General features: G+C 29.7%; 1 long non-coding RNA gene across 1 annotated transcript; it reads left to right on the forward strand.

Annotated features, from left to right (window-relative positions):
* The first annotated feature begins 1,965 nt into the window (after positions 1–1,965).
* LOC146999105 (uncharacterized) lies at positions 1,966–6,459 on the forward strand. The gene is made up of 2 exons (XR_015039422.1): positions 1,966–2,037; positions 6,216–6,459. It is a non-coding gene; the product is annotated as an uncharacterized LOC146999105 (long non-coding RNA).
* Positions 6,460–6,824: the final 365 nt, after the last annotated feature.

Consider the following 6,824-nt stretch of genomic DNA (forward strand, 5'->3'; position numbering starts at 1 on the left):
TAAAAATATTTCTTTCACTCATTCAAGATACAGAGCAATCCAGAAAACAAAAGACAAAACTTACTTACTTACCTGGGTAGTGCGATGATGAATGGAAACTAATGCTGATGCATCGGAAATAAAAACTCGATGAAGTCGATTCATATTATTATATTATGTCTACACTACAACATAATACAATTATACTAAAATATATACATTATAACAATTTCCGGGACACTTTACTGTCCCCTAAAGTTTTAAAACATCTCAATCCGCTCACATCACGAGGGCCGAAAAAAAAAAACCTTTTTTTTTTTCTACTTCGATGGCAGCCAACGCCATCTGCACCTCGTACGTCAAATGAAGAGGAGATTTATTTTTAATGTGAAAGATACTAATCAGTTTCACAACAATAAGGTTACAGGAACAAGTCTATTTAATATGAATTATCTCGTTAATTTAGCGATATAGCGCCAAGCTGGCGATGGTTTTGGCTACTAATTTGTGCGGTCAAATTTGACGAGAATCCGAAAAAAAGAAAGCACTCGAAATTTCCCGGCTGACAGCGGAAAACTATAGGAGACCGAAGCGAGCATCAGTTTTCAGTTGTTAGTTTAGAGCCGACATCGGAGTATCGAGATGCCCGTGAGAGCTTCTCTCTTTAGATGCGCTTTGCATTTCTCTGTGTTTAACGTTTTTAGTACAGTACAACTCCAATTATCCGAACTCCGACTATCCGAATTGCTTTCAGAATTTCAGAATTTTTCAGAATCAACTGAAGAAGAGAAGGAAAAGGAGGAAAAGGAAAAAGAAGCTCAAGAAAAGGAAAGGGAAGAGACAGGAGAAGGTGAGGATGACGTATAATGAAGAAACATTCTTTTGAAAATTCCTGGATGTTCAGAAGTTAGTGCAGAGAATACAGCAGAATGGATGGTGTGTGATTCGCCAGGCTCTGTGCTTCAAATTCTAAAATTATGATGAACTTATTGAATGTGTGAGAGAAAAAAGTGTCGAGGAAGAAAAGGAACTTTATGTCGAAATTGAGGCAGACACGGGACCAACGCGGGTCTTGAAATTGCGTTGAACGGGATGGAGCGTCAGTCCGAATGTGAGCACATACAACTTCTCATTGTCAAGCGAACGCGCGACTTGGTTGCCTGAAAAAGGATGAGACTGTCAAACAGCTTACTTTGACCGAGATGTTCAGCAAGCAATGACTTTTAGCTCTTGTAAGTACTGTACAATACGCCACATAACATGTACGTAAAAATGTTGCCTTTTCATTTTAATTAATTAGAACTTCTTTTTCTTTAAAAATAGTTTTTTTCCTCCCATTTTCAACTCACAGTATATACAATAATTAAAGTGTGCGTAGATCCTTTCTTCTGAAAAAATCCAATTATCCGAAATTTTTATTATACGAATAGGGTCCGGTCCCAATTGATTCGGATAATTGGACTACTGTAGTTTAAAATGTAACTACTGATTGTGCTCTGTGATACTGGGAAGAGCTGTGCGAGTATTTTTTGTGGAAAGTTCCAGAACTTTAAAGTCTTTCTTTTGGTAAAAAATAAAATTTATCAAGCTATCATTGCTTCTGTGTGCATCCAATATTACGAACCCGTGCGCATGTAATAATAATTTAAATCTACATTTTGCTTCTTTTTAAATGTACTTAATAGTTATAAATTAATATACATATAATTTTCAAACTATCTAATTAACATCCATTAGGCCTCCGCTCCAGTGATTAAAAATAAGCACTACACTGTAAAAAAAAACCTCGAAGTTTACAGACAAAAGTCTTGTATAGTTACAGAAATGCGAACAATTACGAAGGAAATACCTGTAACGAACACAGAACCAAACGAAACTGTAAACTCTACAGGAGTTTTTCAAGAAGTTTTGCTTGGATTTTGTCCGTAGCGTGTGATCACGTGGCTTAAAACGGCTGAGAGAGAAGAACCAATCAGGAAGAAGGTGGAAAAACAGCGTCTTAGCGGGAGAGTTCAACGATAATCGCCATGTTAAGCCATTATTTTTGCTATGGTCGAGGTAAGTTCGAAATAGTGTTTGACGTGTATTTTACTAATTTTATGTAATGTATTTGTTATGTTCTTTACACTATCTATAATTAAATTCTTTTAATATTTAGCTTATAATTCTAATGCTCCTAAATAAACCTGTGTTGAATTATTGTTACAGTATATACATTATTATTGTTACAGTATTACAAGTCACAGAGCTTGTGTTCCATTTAGTAAAATAACAACTTTTATTCGTTACATCTGCATGCGTCTGCAGTTAAACTGCTCATATTTATAAACAGAAACAAATTTGTTAATATGTTAGTTTAAAAACAAATAAGCTTAATATTAATGTTCTATCTATAGTCTAATAATTTCTCATGTTAAATATTTATGTATCTTTTAAAACATATCGCGTTAGAATATTTATATTTTTCATTTTGTTGACAGATGTAACATTATTATTCCATACATGTTATCATTAATCCCAGCGTGAACTGCTTTAGAATATTTTTCAGAGCATTATTACACTATGTATGTTATTATTAATCTCAACGAAAAAGAAAATTAAATGTAATATATTTAAAAAATTCGACAAAATAACTTAACATACATTAAAAATGGAATATCATTTCATTAATACATGCGATAAGTTCGCCTTAAAAGATTCTATAGTCGGATAGCAATTACATATTTGTAAAAGTATTCAATGTATATTATTTTTTGTGTTAAAGATAGTTTTAATCCAGGACAGTCTTTACCAACTTATAAAGCATCTATTAAGTTACATTATAACCAACATTTACAAAAGGCAATCGAAATGCCGTGACTTTGACATATTTTTAACTATGATGTAACATACTAGGAACATTAAAGAAAAAAAATTCTATTTTTTCCTTTATGCTTGTTGAAAAGTAAAATATTAATAAAATGGTACAACATTCATTCTAGTACTTACAATGTAAATTTACATATAAATTTACTATAAATTTTGGTGCAAAGTTCATTATAAAATGCATTTGCTAATATTTAATAGTTATAGCATTCAATATCAAATCATGGAAATATTAGTAATGATACGTCAGTTGCATATATTAATTTCAATACTCAGCTCAATGCCAAATTTCTTCTATATCTGAGATAACATGTATTTTTTGAAAATAATTATTTTGTGTCATCTTTTCATTTAAAAATCTCTTTCAGATATATTTTAATGTGAATTATTTTCAAAATTATCCTCATTAAAATGAATGTTGTTCTCTTTATTATGTTTGAAACTGCCGTTACGCTAAAAAATATATTCAGAAAACTATTTATTGCTGAATGTTTAAAATAAGTTCTACTGCTCCTTTTTGACAAAGAGTATCCATTTGAATTGCAGTTGGTTTTAATTAATCGTTGGTTGTATTTTTAAGAACTACTTGATAAAATTCAACAAATTAGTTCAATCTATGAGTTCATCTGAAAAACCTAAAATTTTTATTCCAATTCTGTCATGTGTATATATTTCAAGAATGAAAAAGAATTACAAATTCACTATCCAACAATACTGAGTAATATGTTGTTGATATAGCCAAACTTAAAATGACCCATTTTAAAACCAGATTAAATAAATCATCGCGTATTTTCGGTCATCGAATTTCTTTGGCGTTAAAAGTGTCATAGATTTAGTAAATCCAAGGGTCAAGGTAAGCTCAAATATTTTTTTTCATAGTTCATATTTGCTATGTTATAAATTTTGCTGATGCAAAAGTTATGTAACTTATGCAAACATATGCTTAGAGTATTTGAACTAGTGTTGAAAAATCACTGGAATTTAAAATGTAATTGACAGTATGCCTTAAAGCTTGTTTTGGTAAAAGCATATTTATGGGTGCCCCTTGGCAAAATTTGGCGATTTTTGGCAGTACATGGATACCGAGTTTGTGCAATTCTTTGACCATGTTATTTTGGCTTGTGTAGCGACGATTTGTATGCCAAAAACCGCCGCTACACGAAGACAGATTGCACATACTCGGTATCCATGTACACATCGACCTATTTTCACTTAAAAAAAAATCTGTGAATTGTACAAACTTGGCATCGCGCACTCCCTTGACTTTATCCATGTACACATCGACCTATTTTCACTTAAGAAAACATCAGAGAATTGCACAAACTTGCGCTTCCTTGATAATACAGGGAGCACCCTTCAATATACTCTAACTGCTGTTTTTCATAAATTAAAACATTTTAGGCATTTAAGATATCTTCCTGTAAGTTACAACTAAATGAATGACTCTTAAGCATTAAAATTTCAAATTTTTATGCTTAAGAGTAGAAGGAGTTATACACTTTTTAAATAACAGTGTCAGAAAAATATACTTTTTAAAATATGTAAACCATTGTTTGAAGTATAGAAAAACCTTCCTTAGCAACTATACCTCTTTAAGTGATTATGTCAAGTATTCTGGTGATACAAACATTGATATTAATTATCACTGAGAATCATGCTTTGTGAAGTAACCACCTCCATTAAATATCAAAATTGTACAAAATTATGGAAAAGTTATAGAGTGGTTTAACTGTATACTTAAAGTATATCATATCACTGTTAGATATTGATGATGTAAAAGATATTATCTAATCATAAATATTTCAAGCATTAAATAGCTTAGTGTAAGTCAATAAGTTTTCAGATTCTGACTTTGTACCCTGTCTTTCACTATGTAATATTTTTCTAGCAACTGTGTTAAGTACCAGTAAGTAAGTTTGTCTTAAATATCACTTAATGTAATCAGGTATCATCTGTTCTGTCTGTAAAACCTAATCGTAATAAGTGAACAAATGAATATCTGTAAAACTAAAGATGACACTCTATGTAAAAAATACAAGTATTAAAATGTCTATGAGAGGAACATTTAAAATATTAAATCCATGATCAATTTTTGCGACATCTAAGATAGAAAATACCCAAACTGACTAGTTAATTCAGAGGATGAATGCATGTAACATCATTGTTCATGTGTTTGTTAATTGTGTAAGTATTGAAGTTCATGCATTAATTGTTGATAACTATATTATTGGCCTTATATATATATACTTGCATTTCAAAATTTTGTATATTTTGCCAGTGAGCTAAGTATTAAATGCTGTTACGTATAAGTTGATATTATGTGGAAAAGTAGTTTTTGATCTAACACTTTCTGAGAATTTTTTAATGTTGATCATCAAGCTTAAAGCATGTGGCTGAAATTACCAGTATTAACCATAATTTAATTATTCTCCTGTTTCAGCGTTTCTCAAACTTTTTTCGAATAGAGATTATGTGAATTATCATAATTTGTGAATCACCTTGCTGCTGTTCCCTTCGAAAGCAATTTTTTAGCATATATTACTACTAGTACACTTATATTTTAATATATAATTAAAATCCGTTATATTTAAGTCCATTGAAGAAAAGTTATATTTCTAATATTTCAAGATTATTAATGAGAAGGATGATTTGTAATTCTTGCATGGCTCTTCTATATTTGGATATATGATGGTAAGACCACAGTCTTAGTGGATATATGATAGTATATTTGGATATATGGTGGTAAGTACCACAGTTATAGTGCTTTAAATCCATCTTTTACTGCTAAGACTGAGTGGGAAGTCTGTAAGTAGGGTAACCAATAATAAATTTCATAAAATGTCTATCTTACGAGAAAAGGTGATAGATGATTGTCATATGTAACTTTTTAAACTCTGAGATTTTTCAACTAAATTTTTTTGTCTCCTTTGGAAACTTCGGAGGACCATGAGGGCAAGCTGTATGATCCACAGATTGAGAAGTGCTACCTTAATACATTTCAATTTCTAGAGAAATTAATCTTAAAAAAAATCTGATCATTATTAAAACTACTTTACAGATTTATTTTATATTACAAATAAATATAGTAAATATCTAATAAACCTCAAATTATTTTCTGCAATATTTCTGAATTATTTAAATTTGTACTGTTTTTGCTTCAAAAATGGATGATACATGCAATTTATGATTTCATGAAAGGACCAAAAGGAATCTTGTTTGCAATTTAATTATTTAATTTAAAAAAAGATTTAAATCATTTGGAATATGCAAGTGCATGCAATTATTATGAAGAGATTCTAAATTAAAATGTCACATAACAAATTTAGAATATGTTATGTACTTCTAACGAATGTGATTTTTTCTTTATTTAGGAGCCATGCTTTGAATCCTAAGAAGAAGAGGACTGCACCTTCAAAACTATGAATAATTAAAAATAACAATAATATAAATTTTACCTATTTTTTATTTTATTTTCCTTTTGGATAGTTTTCAAATAAAAATAAACCTATTTTTGTTTCTATATTCTGTGTATTGGAATAAAGAGTCGAAATCCATTGCAATATCCAATATTTTCAAAATATGATATTTTTTGAAATAAAATATATGATTATGGAATATTACGTTAAAATGAAATGGTTCCTTATGTAACCTGTATGTTACACTAAAAGGCTTCATCGAATACTTGTAAAGTAATGAGCAAATACTAAGTTAATATCTTGTGTGAATGAATATTATCTTACAGAATTTTTTATTCCATAAAAATCTATCTAAAAATATAATTTTGTTGAATGAAGATTTAAACATTTTTCCCGAAGATTTAAAAAGTCGTTTGAAATAATGATAACAAAAACATTAATCTGAAGCATTTAATAAATGAATAGAAAATTTTGAGAACCATTAAATCATCCACAGGAATTTTGAAATAATCATCGTATTTTTGACATCAGTTAAAGAAAGAAAATCTGAGTCATTTTGATTAT

Source organism: Stegodyphus dumicola, chromosome 1 (assembly GCF_044657685.1).
Source record: "Stegodyphus dumicola isolate Sdum_Otavi_A_Nest chromosome 1, ASM4465768v1".
Lineage (NCBI taxonomy): Eukaryota > Metazoa > Arthropoda > Arachnida > Araneae > Eresidae > Stegodyphus > Stegodyphus dumicola.